The sequence below is a fragment of the Hemicordylus capensis genome, chromosome 3, assembly GCF_027244095.1.
Source record: "Hemicordylus capensis ecotype Gifberg chromosome 3, rHemCap1.1.pri, whole genome shotgun sequence".
In the NCBI taxonomy this organism is placed as follows: Eukaryota; Metazoa; Chordata; class Lepidosauria; order Squamata; family Cordylidae; genus Hemicordylus; species Hemicordylus capensis.
In genome coordinates, this window is record NC_069659.1 from 335863213 (window position 1) to 335876454 (window position 13242).

Below are 13242 nucleotides of genomic sequence, written 5' to 3' on the forward strand. Positions count from 1 at the left end.
GCACTTCCTGTGCTGAGTCACAGTGCTTCCTTTCCTCTTAGAGAGTAGATGGAAACATCTCTCTCCCTCTCCCTCACCTATTCATTATGTAGTCCTTTAGGATTAGGTCTTTCCTATCCAGGTGTACTTAACCAATGAATACTTAGTATTTAGTTCTGCAAGAATCTCCATGTGTTTTCACAAAATAGCTGCAAAAACTAAACCATCCTCTGCTACCTACTCTGTAACTGGAGTGTGTGCTCTCTTCCTAGTGCTCTGCTGTTTACCTACTGGGGGTAAAATTAACAACCTCCAACAGAAATAATACTTCAGTCCAAAACACACAACAATAAAACGTAACTAACAGGTCAGATGGAAGGAGAGGGAAAAGACCTATGAAATGAAAAAGGTATTCAGAAGGCTATTAAGGAGAGGACAAGAGGAATCTCCTGGGGCAGAGAATTCCGTATTCTGGGTATTGCCACAGGAAAAGTCCATCTTCAGCAAAGAGGCTCCTTTTAAAGTGGCAATTCTCATATTTGGCAGGGGGAGACAAACTGTTCCTGTCCAACCCCAGCACAGCACCCCTCCAGTGGTCGCTGATGACATTGTGTACCTTTTTTGGTGTGTGTTTCTTTTTAGAAGAATCTAAAGCCCATCAGGGACAGGGAACCATCTTACTTCTTTTTCAGTGTAAACTGCTTTGAGAATGTTTTTGTTGAAAAGCAATATAATATAGTCAAAAAAACCTGCCAAGCATAATTAAGACTATCTCATTTTGGCTCAAGCTTCACAAAGCCGGGAAATTGGAATCTAAGGCTGATGCCTTAACAGATGTGCCATGTGATCAGTAATGATGATGTGCAATGCCACAAATTCTGTTCGCTGAAAACTTGCCCTCCACGGACCTACACGTTTCCTTTGTCTTTGAGGCCCAACTGATGATGGGGAGGATGGAGTGCCTGGCACCAACAAAGATGCCCCATGGTGTCCATGTGGGTACATCAAAGGCAAGCTGTAAGCGAGCAGAATTTGTGACATTGCACAATATCATTACTTTTCACATGGCACATCTAAGTACAGCCCTGCTGGATTAGGCCCAAATTTAATGACAGAAATTGTCGAGGGGTAGACTTCTCTGTATCCCCTTTGCAAGTAGCATATTTAGAATAGAAACAGAGCTGTAAAGCAAAGATTTTATTGAATATCTCTACATCTGAATATCGTGTTTTAGATAGCATGCTTAAATTTCTAGGTATCATGGCTCCCTAGTGCTTGGGATTTGTCAACCCCTGCTATAAGCTACCTTTAGTGCTCGATTTGGCATGGGAAGATGGGATAGAAATTTTAAAGTAAATAAATAGATCGTAAATGTTAATATGGCATGGGTTTTGCATTCCTGGATTATTTTCACATGAGCTTAGAATGGCTCTTGCTACAATCACTTTGTAATATGAATGTAAATTCTCTATTGGCCAGAATGTCTAAGCTCTGCATCAGCAACAATATGAGCTAAAAAGTCACTTAAGCCCAAACACCTAGATGTGTTTGGTTCTCCCTAGACCACTGAAAAGCTACTTTATGGTGAGCTCAGTATCATAGAGGCCTTGTAGGCCATCTAGTCCAGCTTCCTGCTCAGTGAACATAGAGCTGTGTGCTCTTTTCATTGAGAAGTTTACAGCACACTAATGTTCAGCCAAAATCTATCCTCCTGTAACTTAAGCCCATTGAATCGAGTTGTGCCCTCTCGGAAGCAGAGAACAAGTCTTTGCCCTCTTCTGTGTGTGATAGCCCTTCAGATGGTTGAAGAGTTTCCCCTCAGTTTTCTCTTCTCTAGTTCCTTCAAGCTTTATTCATAAGGCTTGTTTTCCAGATCCCTTCTTGTAAAGATCCTGAAAGATTGTTAATACTGGTGGTTCAGGATGCATTCTGATTCTCCTGGTCTTTATTCTTGTCCATGCAGTTTCCTCCTCCTTCACAGTCATCTTCTGCTGTTGTCCTTGCTGCAGTGTTCCTCTGTCCTGCATCTGAACTCCTCCTCCTCTCTAATGATACAAAACCCAATTTCAAATCAGCCAGGAACGTCAGTAGGTAGCTAAGCTACCCTTGAGCAAATTACTGTGTAGAAAGCTCATTCCTCCAGTCCTCTTACCTTCTCTTCCAACAGAGCAATCCACTTACACTTGCTGCACATGAAGGCTAGGATACTTTCAGGAAAGGAAACAAACACAGTGCGTGCAAACTACCACAAAGCCCTCACTGCCCATCCTCTTTCCTCTTGTTCATATTCCAATCTCTGCTTCTGTTTGATGGAGTTTCCTTTGCTTCTCCCTTCCTTCCTTATTGCTGGAAAGTTGCCTGAGATTTTGTGACATGTTGCTGTTTAGGAGATGATTTGGTTCACACCTTTAGGTCCTTGCCTTTCAGCCCACTGGTGGAGAGAGCACGGGTGGCATGAAGCCCAAGACCTGGAGAGCTTACAGCCTCTTCAGTGGAGGCTGCACTGAGGATATTCAAAAGGGCTGCTACCTCTCCAGACCTCAGCCCACTAAGAGAAAGAGTGCAGGGTAGTAAGAAGACCCAAGTCCCAATAAGGTTGCGGTGATCTCCGGCCTCTTGATCAGAGGGTGAAGTACTGTCGCTTGACTGACGGTGACTCTCTAAAGCCTTCTAGTCTTGCCACAAGAAAGCTGGAGTTACCAGGGACAGGTCATGGGAACTACCTGCAAAGCATTTGCTCTGCCCTGGAGTTGCATAACTCTTCCCTCAGTGAAATCTTAAGGAATGGGTTTCACAATGTGATAAAAGCCTCCATCTGGAAATGCCTAGAGGAGTTAGGGCAAGTTTGTGCAGTTCTTGTGCAGTTCTTGTGCAGTTCTTGCAAAGTCCGCAGGTGTGCTGGTTGGGGCCCATAGCCCAAGGACCTTTAAAGAGCTCTCTATAAGCCATAATGGCCATACTTTGTCCCTTGTCTTTAGTCTGCATGTTCTGGGGCAAAATAGGATGAGTTCTAAAAGAAGTATCAGGATTGTAAAAGTGCTGTGTACATCTGTAGTGAAGCCATTGTCTAAATGAACATTACTGACTGTTTTCACTGTTAAAGTGGAACAAACAGTGGCTTGTCTCTTTGCAATGGGCATTGCTGCAGCAAAGATAAACGAGGCTTTAGTTGTATATCTTGTCTCCCATGCGCACACTCCTCGCTTCTTTGGATCCAGACCACAATTTTATGTTCAGTTTTGTTTCTGTTGCAGGTGGGGAGGGGCCATAGCTCAGTGGAGGAACATCTGCTTTGCAAACAGGAGGTTCCGTCCCTGACATCTCCAGGTAGGACTGGGGAATATCCCAATCTGAAACCTTGGAGAGCCCCTGCCAGTCTGATTAGATAGTGCTGAATTTGATGGACCAATGGTCTGACTGAGAAGCATAAGGCAGCTTCCTAGGTTCATGTTTGTGTGCAGATCAGGAGAGCTTCATACCGTGGCTTTCCTTAAGGCACTTTAAAAATGATGGGTTGGGGTTATTTACTTCATCTTTGGATTCTCTCCCTGACTATGTAAATAAATTAAACGCTGATTGAGGAGGCTCAAAGATTATAATCTAGTTATTGCATTGAATAACAATAGACTCCGAATGATTTCATGAGACAGGAAAAGACAGTTTACCCCCTCCAGGCAATATTTTTGGATCTTGCAAGCCTTTTATAAAACAAATATCCCTGTGTTCTTTAGAAAGAGACATGCCCGATCAATTTATTAGAACAGAATGAACTACTGTGTTGCAAGCTTTTGCTTACATGAAAATCTCCTATGAAGCATTTGACTGGGATAATTATTATTCTGATACTCATGCTGGTTAGGTCAGTAGTACTTTATGTAATTTAATTAGGTTCTGTAAAGAACCCTTAAGAACCATATGTGTTCATCAGTGATCACTCTCTACTGGACAGCAAACTCTCTTTTCTTATGATGATTCATTTCAAACATGTCCCATTTGAAATGTGATTGATATGTTTTGGCTCAAAATTAATGTGATTGACGAGGTCACTACTAAACCTAAAACCAGAGATTTTCTTCTAAGAAAGCTGTTGAGAGAAGTAACTTCTATGAATGTGCTGTACAGAAGTGCTCTTCAGATGGTGTAAAAATAGAAGGCACTGTATGCAGGTACAATGTGCTCTGGAGCCTCACTCAAAGCTGAGAAGCTACAAATCCCAAGCATAGCTTGCTGAGAAATCATATTTATTGTTGTTTACACAAGTTATGTTTTGCCTTTCCATGCAAAATTGGGCACTCAAGGTAGTTTTCAGTAAAAGTACAATAAAACAATGTAAATAAATTAAAAATAATAATAATCAGAAACAGAGCAGAGATACCTAGAAGAATTAAAATAAATAATAGGCAGGTCAAATGGCTGCCTAAGCAAAATATATCTTAACCAAGTGGCAGGAAACCCAGGGATAGGGCTGAATGAATCTCATGGGGCAGGAAGTTCCACAGTCTGGAAAAGGCTCTTTCCCTGATTTCCACCAACCACACTTCAGCTGATGATGTTACACACAGAAGGGACTCTCCAGCTGACTGCAAAGAATACGAAGTTACGTATAGGGGGAGACTAAAGCATCCTTGCCCTAAACCATTTAGGGCTTTAAATGTAAATAACCAGTGGCTTAAATAGTACCTGGCTGGAAGCAATATTTTATTTATTTATTTATTTTTACATTTCTATACCGCCTTTCATTAAAAGAAAACCCCAAGGCGGTTTACAAAAATTAAAACATACAATAAAAAGCAATAAAAACATCAAGCAATAAAAACATCAAGCTAAAAACATATAAAACAGGGATAAAAAACAATACAACAGATAAAAACACACAGAAGCAGCAGTAAAAACGATTATGTAAAAGCCTGGGTAAAAAGCCAAGTCTTTAAAAGCTTTCTAAAAGCCGTGATGGAGTCTGAGGAACGAATGGCCACTGGGAGAGCATTCCAGAGTCTAGGAGCAGCAACAGAGAAGACCCTGTGCTGAGTGCACGACAGCCGGGCCTCCCTCATTGTCGGCACCCGGAGCAGGGCCCCCTCAGATGTCCTCATCAAGCGGGCAGCAACCCTTGGGAGCAGGTGGTCCCTCAAATACCCCGGGCCCAAACCGTTTAGGGCTTTAAAGGTCAAAACCAGCACCTTGAATTGGACCCAGAAACGAACCGGCAGCCAGTGCAACTCTTTCAAAATGGGGGTGATATGGTCCCAACGGACAGCTCCGGATAAAACCCTCGCTGCCGAAGTTTTGCACTAGCTGCAGTTTCCTGATATTCTTCAAGGGCAGCCCCACGTAGAGCGCGTTACAGTAATCCAGCCGCGACGTGACTAAGGCGTGGGTAACCGTGGCCAGATCTGCCTTCTCGAGAAAGGGACGCAGCTGGCACACCAGCCGAAGCCGTGCAAAGGCACCCCTGGCCACCGCCTCCACCTGAGCTTCCAAAAGCAGAGCCGGGTCCAGTAGTACCCCCAAGCTGCGTACTTGCTCCTTCAAGGGGAGTGCAACCCCATCCAGAACTGGTAAAATCTCCTCATCCCGATTGGCTCTCCTACTGATCAACAGTACCTCCGTCTTATCCGGATTCAATTTCAGTTTGTTAGCCCACATCCAACCCATCACGGCCTCCAGCCCCCGATTCAGGACATCCACCGCCTCCCTAGGATCAGATGACAAGGAGAGATAGAGCTGAGTGTCATCCGCATATTGCTGACAACTCAGTCCAAGTCCCCGGATGACCTCTCCCAGCGGTTTCATGTAAATGTTAAACAGCATGGGGGACAAGACCGATCCCTGCGGGACCCCACAGGCCAACGGCCACGGGACCGAGCAGTAGTCCCCCAGCACCACCTTCTGGACCCTCCCCCCAAGAAAGGACCGGAACCACTGCAAAGCAGTGCCTCCGATTCCCATACTGGAGAGGCGGCCCAGAAGGATACCATGGTTGATGGTATCGAAGACCGCTGAGAGGTCCAGCAGAACCAACAGGGACGCACGCATTCCCCCTGTCTAGTTCCCGGCGTAGGTCATCCACTAGAGCGACCAAGGCAGTCTCAGTCCCATACCCGGGGCGGAAGCCAGATTGAAAAGGGTCCAGATAATCCGTATCATCCAAGACCCTCTGCAGCTGGGACGCCACCACACGCTCCATCACCTTGCCCAAAAAGGGAAGGTTAGACACAGGTCTATAGTTATCCAGGTTGGAGGGATCAAGGGAGGGCTTTTTATATAGTGGTCTTACCACCGCCTCCTTGAGGCACGATGGCATCCTGCCCTCCCTTAATGAAGCATTAATGATCACCTCCAGCCATCTGCCTGTCCCCTCCCTGGCAGCTTTTATTAGCCATGAAGGGCAAGGGTCAAGAGCGCACAAAGTCACCCGCACACTGCCCAGGATCTTGTCCACATCCTCAGGCCGCACCAACCGAAAAGAATCCAACACAACGGGACCAGATGGTACCAGAGGCACGTCTGCCGGAACTGCCAAAACTCTGGAGTCCAGGTCAGCACGGATGCAAGCAACTTTATCTGCAAAGCAACAGGCAAACCGATCACAAAGAGCTGTAGATGACTCCTCCCCCATTGTCTGGGGGGATGTGTGGAGCAAGGTTTTTACCACACGAAACAGCTCTCTTTGTCTGCACTGAGCAGACGCAATGGAGGCGGAGAAAAAGCATTTCTTTGCCGCCCCCACCGCCACGGAGTAGTCCCTAAAATGGGCTGTAGCCCGTGTTCGGTCGGATTCGTGATGACTCTTCCTCCAGCATCGTTCTAGCCGTCGTCCGAGTTGCTTCATCGCCCTGAGCTCTGAGGAAAACAAGGAGCAGATTGGGCTCCACCAAGCCGGAGAGGGCATTTAGGAGCAACCGTGTCAACAGCCCAGGCCATCTCTCCATTCCAGAGGTCAACTAGGGCCTCGACAGGGTCACCAGCTGTGGACACTGGAAACTCCCCGAGGGCCGTCTGGAATCCAAGCGGATCCATAAGCCTCCGGGGGCGGACCATCCTAATCGGCCCACCACCCCTGCAGAGGGCAGACGGAGCAGTCAAACTAAACCCCACCAGATGATCTGTCCATGACAAAGGAGTGATCTTAAATTCCCCCACCTCCAGATCATTTATTTCCCGGTAATTTTAAAGTAAATAAATAGATCGTAAATGTTAATATGGCATGGGTTTTGCATTCCTGGATTATTTTCACATGAGCTTAGAATGGCTCTTGCTACAATCACTTTGTAATATGAATGTAAATTCTCTATTGGCCAGAATGTCTAAGCTCTGCATCAGCAACAATATGAGCTAAAAAGTCACTTAAGCCCAAACACCTAGATGTGTTTGGTTCTCCCTAGACCACTGAAAAGCTACTTTATGGTGAGCTCAGTATCATAGAGGCCTTGTAGGCCATCTAGTCCAGCTTCCTGCTCAGTGAACATAGAGCTGTGTGCTCTTTTCATTGAGAAGTTTACAGCACACTAATGTTCAGCCAAAATCTATCCTCCTGTAACTTAAGCCCATTGAATCGAGTTGTGCCCTCTCGGAAGCAGAGAACAAGTCTTTGCCCTCTTCTGTGTGTGATAGCCCTTCAGATGGTTGAAGAGTTTCCCCTCAGTTTTCTCTTCTCTAGTTCCTTCAAGCTTTATTCATAAGGCTTGTTTTCCAGATCCCTTCTTGTAAAGATCCTGAAAGATTGTTAATACTGGTGGTTCAGGATGCATTCTGATTCTCCTGGTCTTTATTCTTGTCCATGCAGTTTCCTCCTCCTTCACAGTCATCTTCTGCTGTTGTCCTTGCTGCAGTGTTCCTCTGTCCTGCATCTGAACTCCTCCTCCTCTCTAATGATACAAAACCCAATTTCAAATCAGCCAGGAACGTCAGTAGGTAGCTAAGCTACCCTTGAGCAAATTACTGTGTAGAAAGCTCATTCCTCCAGTCCTCTTACCTTCTCTTCCAACAGAGCAATCCACTTACACTTGCTGCACATGAAGGCTAGGATACTTTCAGGAAAGGAAACAAACACAGTGCGTGCAAACTACCACAAAGCCCTCACTGCCCATCCTCTTTCCTCTTGTTCATATTCCAATCTCTGCTTCTGTTTGATGGAGTTTCCTTTGCTTCTCCCTTCCTTCCTTATTGCTGGAAAGTTGCCTGAGATTTTGTGACATGTTGCTGTTTAGGAGATGATTTGGTTCACACCTTTAGGTCCTTGCCTTTCAGCCCACTGGTGGAGAGAGCACGGGTGGCATGAAGCCCAAGACCTGGAGAGCTTACAGCCTCTTCAGTGGAGGCTGCACTGAGGATATTCAAAAGGGCTGCTACCTCTCCAGACCTCAGCCCACTAAGAGAAAGAGTGCAGGGTAGTAAGAAGACCCAAGTCCCAATAAGGTTGCGGTGATCTCCGGCCTCTTGATCAGAGGGTGAAGTACTGTCGCTTGACTGACGGTGACTCTCTAAAGCCTTCTAGTCTTGCCACAAGAAAGCTGGAGTTACCAGGGACAGGTCATGGGAACTACCTGCAAAGCATTTGCTCTGCCCTGGAGTTGCATAACTCTTCCCTCAGTGAAATCTTAAGGAATGGGTTTCACAATGTGATAAAAGCCTCCATCTGGAAATGCCTAGAGGAGTTAGGGCAAGTTTGTGCAGTTCTTGTGCAGTTCTTGTGCAGTTCTTGCAAAGTCCGCAGGTGTGCTGGTTGGGGCCCATAGCCCAAGGACCTTTAAAGAGCTCTCTATAAGCCATAATGGCCATACTTTGTCCCTTGTCTTTAGTCTGCATGTTCTGGGGCAAAATAGGATGAGTTCTAAAAGAAGTATCAGGATTGTAAAAGTGCTGTGTACATCTGTAGTGAAGCCATTGTCTAAATGAACATTACTGACTGTTTTCACTGTTAAAGTGGAACAAACAGTGGCTTGTCTCTTTGCAATGGGCATTGCTGCAGCAAAGATAAACGAGGCTTTAGTTGTATATCTTGTCTCCCATGCGCACACTCCTCGCTTCTTTGGATCCAGACCACAATTTTATGTTCAGTTTTGTTTCTGTTGCAGGTGGGGAGGGGCCATAGCTCAGTGGAGGAACATCTGCTTTGCAAACAGGAGGTTCCGTCCCTGACATCTCCAGGTAGGACTGGGGAATATCCCAATCTGAAACCTTGGAGAGCCCCTGCCAGTCTGATTAGATAGTGCTGAATTTGATGGACCAATGGTCTGACTGAGAAGCATAAGGCAGCTTCCTAGGTTCATGTTTGTGTGCAGATCAGGAGAGCTTCATACCGTGGCTTTCCTTAAGGCACTTTAAAAATGATGGGTTGGGGTTATTTACTTCATCTTTGGATTCTCTCCCTGACTATGTAAATAAATTAAACGCTGATTGAGGAGGCTCAAAGATTATAATCTAGTTATTGCATTGAATAACAATAGACTCCGAATGATTTCATGAGACAGGAAAAGACAGTTTACCCCCTCCAGGCAATATTTTTGGATCTTGCAAGCCTTTTATAAAACAAATATCCCTGTGTTCTTTAGAAAGAGACATGCCCGATCAATTTATTAGAACAGAATGAACTACTGTGTTGCAAGCTTTTGCTTACATGAAAATCTCCTATGAAGCATTTGACTGGGATAATTATTATTCTGATACTCATGCTGGTTAGGTCAGTAGTACTTTATGTAATTTAATTAGGTTCTGTAAAGAACCCTTAAGAACCATATGTGTTCATCAGTGATCACTCTCTACTGGACAGCAAACTCTCTTTTCTTATGATGATTCATTTCAAACATGTCCCATTTGAAATGTGATTGATATGTTTTGGCTCAAAATTAATGTGATTGACGAGGTCACTACTAAACCTAAAACCAGAGATTTTCTTCTAAGAAAGCTGTTGAGAGAAGTAACTTCTATGAATGTGCTGTACAGAAGTGCTCTTCAGATGGTGTAAAAATAGAAGGCACTGTATGCAGGTACAATGTGCTCTGGAGCCTCACTCAAAGCTGAGAAGCTACAAATCCCAAGCATAGCTTGCTGAGAAATCATATTTATTGTTGTTTACACAAGTTATGTTTTGCCTTTCCATGCAAAATCGGGCACTCAAGGTAGTTTTCAGTAAAAGTACAATAAAACAATGTAAATAAATTAAAAATAATAATAATCAGAAACAGAGCAGAGATACCTAGAAGAATTAAAATAAATAATAGGCAGGTCAAATGGCTGCCTAAGCAAAATATATCTTAACCAAGTGGCAGGAAACCCAGGGATAGGGCTGAATGAATCTCATGGGGCAGGAAGTTCCACAGTCTGGAAAAGGCTCTTTCCCTGATTTCCACCAACCACACTTCAGCTGATGATGTTACACACAGAAGGGACTCTCCAGCTGACTGCAAAGAATACGAAGTTACGTATAGGGGGAGACTAAAGCATCCTTGCCCTAAACCATTTAGGGCTTTAAATGTAAATAACCAGTGGCTTAAATAGTACCTGGCTGGAAGCAATATTTTATTTATTTATTTATTTTTACATTTCTATACCGCCTTTCATTAAAAGAAAACCCCAAGGCGGTTTACAAAAATTAAAACATACAATAAAAAGCAATAAAAACATCAAGCTAAAAACATATAAAACAGGGATAAAAAACAATACAACAGATAAAAACACACAGAAGCAGCAGTAAAAACGATTATGTAAAAGCCTGGGTAAAAAGCCAAGTCTTTAAAAGCTTTCTAAAAGCCGTGATGGAGTCTGAGGAACGAATGGCCACTGGGAGAGCATTCCAGAGTCTAGGAGCAGCAACAGAGAAGACCCTGTGCTGAGTGCACGACAGCCGGGCCTCCCTCATTGTCGGCACCCGGAGCAGGGCCCCCTCAGATGTCCTCATCAAGCGGGCAGCAACCCTTGGGAGCAGGTGGTCCCTCAAATACCCCGGGCCCAAACCGTTTAGGGCTTTAAAGGTCAAAACCAGCACCTTGAATTGGACCCAGAAACGAACCGGCAGCCAGTGCAACTCTTTCAAAATGGGGGTGATATGGTCCCAACGGGCAGCTCCGGATAAAACCCTCGCTGCCGAAGTTTTGCACTAGCTGCAGTTTCCGGATATTCTTCAAAGGCAGCCCCACGCAGAGCGCGTTACAGTAATCCAGCCGCGACGTGACTAAGGCGTGGGTAACCGTGGCCAGATCTGCCTTCTCGAGAAAGGGACGCAGCTGGCACACCAGCCGAAGCCGTGCAAAGGCACCCCTGGCCACCGCCTCCACCTGAGCTTCCAAAAGCAGAGCCGGGTCCAGTAGTACCCCCAAGCTGCGTACTTGCTCCTTCAAGGGGAGTGCAACCCCATCCAGAACTGGTAAAATCTCCTCATCCCGATTGGCTCTCCTACTGATCAACAGTACCTCCGTCTTATCCGGATTCAATTTCAGTTTGTTAGCCCACATCCAACCCATCACGGCCTCCAGCCCCCGATTCAGGACATCCACCGCCTCCCTAGGATCAGATGACAAGGAGAGATAGAGCTGAGTGTCATCCGCATATTGCTGACAACTCAGTCCAAGTCCCCGGATGACCTCTCCCAGCGGGTTCATGTAAATGTTAAACAGCATGGGGGACAAGACCGATCCCTGCGGGACCCCACAGGCCAGCGGCCACGGGGCCGAGCAGTAGTCCCCCAGCACCACCTTCTGGACCCTCCCCCCAAGAAAGGACCGGAACCACTGCAAAGCAGTGCCTCCGATTCCCATACTGGAGAGGCGGCCCAGAATGATACCATGGTTGATGGTATCAAAGGCCGCTGAGAGGTCCAGCAGAACCAACAGGGACGCACGCATTCCCCCTGTCTAGTTCCCGGCGTAGGTCATCCACTAGAGCGACCAAGGCAGTCTCAGTCCCATACCCGGGGCGGAAGCCAGATTGAAAAGGGTCCAGATAATCCGTATCATCCAAGACCCTCTGCAGCTGGGACGCCACCACACGCTCCATCACCTTGCCCAAAAAGGGAAGGTTAGACACAGGTCTATAGTTATCCAGGTTGGAGGGATCAAGGGAGGGCTTTTTATATAGTGGTCTTACCACCGCCTCCTTGAGGCACGATGGCATCCTGCCCTCCCTTAATGAAGCATTAATGATCACCTCCAGCCATCTGCCTGTCCCCTCCCTGGCAGCTTTTATTAGCCATGAAGGGCAAGGGTCAAGAGCGCACAAAGTCACCCGCACACTGCCCAGGATCTTGTCCACATCCTCAGGCCGCACCAACCGAAAAGAATCCAACACAACGGGACCAGATGGTACCAGAGGCACGTCTGCCAGAACTGCCAAAACTCTGGAGTCCAGGTCAGCACGGATGCAAGCAACTTTATCTGCAAAGCAACAGGCAAACCGATCACAAAGAGCTGTAGATGACTCCTCCCCCATTGTCTGGGGGGATGTGTGGAGCAAGGTTTTTACCACACGAAACAGCTCTCTTTGTCTGCACTGAGCAGACGCAATGGAGGCGGAGAAAAAGCATTTCTTCGCCGCCCCCACCGCCACGGAGTAGTCCCTAAAATGGGCTGTAGCCCGTGTTCGGTCGGATTCGTGATGACTCTTCCTCCAGCATCGTTCTAGCCGTCGTCCGAGTTGCTTCATCGCCCTGAGCTCTGAGGAAAACAAGGAGCAGATTGGGCTCCACCAAGCCGGAGAGGGCATTTAGGAGCAACCGTGTCAACAGCCCAGGCCATCTCTCCATTCCAGAGGTCAACTAGGGCCTCGACAGGGTCACCAGCTGTGGACACTGGAAACTCCCCGAGGGCCGTCTGGAATCCAAGCGGATCCATAAGCCTCCGGGGGCGGACCATCCTAATCGGCCCACCACCCCTGCAGAGGGCAGACGGAGCAGTCAAACTAAACCCCACCAGATGATCTGTCCATGACAAAGGAGTGATCTTAAATTCCCCCACCTCCAGATCATTTATTTCCCGGTCGGCAAAAACCAGATCCAGAGTGTGTCCCGCCATGTGGGTAGGGCCCGATACCAATTGAGACAGGCCCATGGTTGCCATGGAGGCCATGAAATCCTGAGCCGCACCCATTAGGGGGGCCTCAGCGTGGACATTGAAATCCCCCAAAACAATAAGCCTGAGGGAACCCAAGGCCACCTCCGCGGCCACCCCCGCCAGCTCAGGTAGGGAGACTGAAGTGCAGCGGGGTGGTCGGTACACCAACAGAATCCCCAGCCTATCTCGGAGGCCCACCCTCAAGGACAAACACTCG

At 46.7% G+C, this 13242-nt stretch overlaps 1 protein-coding gene across 8 annotated transcripts in view; it reads left to right on the forward strand.

Annotated features, from left to right (window-relative positions):
* The window catches only part of GPR160 (G protein-coupled receptor 160), a 39130-nt gene that overhangs the window by 10427 nt on the left and 15461 nt on the right, over nt 1-13242 (forward strand). For 3 of the 8 annotated variants that reach the window (XM_053312216.1, XM_053312211.1, XM_053312213.1), the window contains exons 2-3: nt 3234-3306; nt 9057-9129. The exons of 2 other annotated variants lie outside the window; for them this stretch is intronic. The gene's annotated coding sequence lies outside the window, so the exon portion shown is untranslated. The remainder of the gene's footprint in view (nt 1-3233; nt 3307-9056; nt 9130-13242) is intronic. 3 more of the 8 variants (XM_053312218.1, XM_053312212.1, XM_053312214.1) reach the window with 1 other exon arrangement.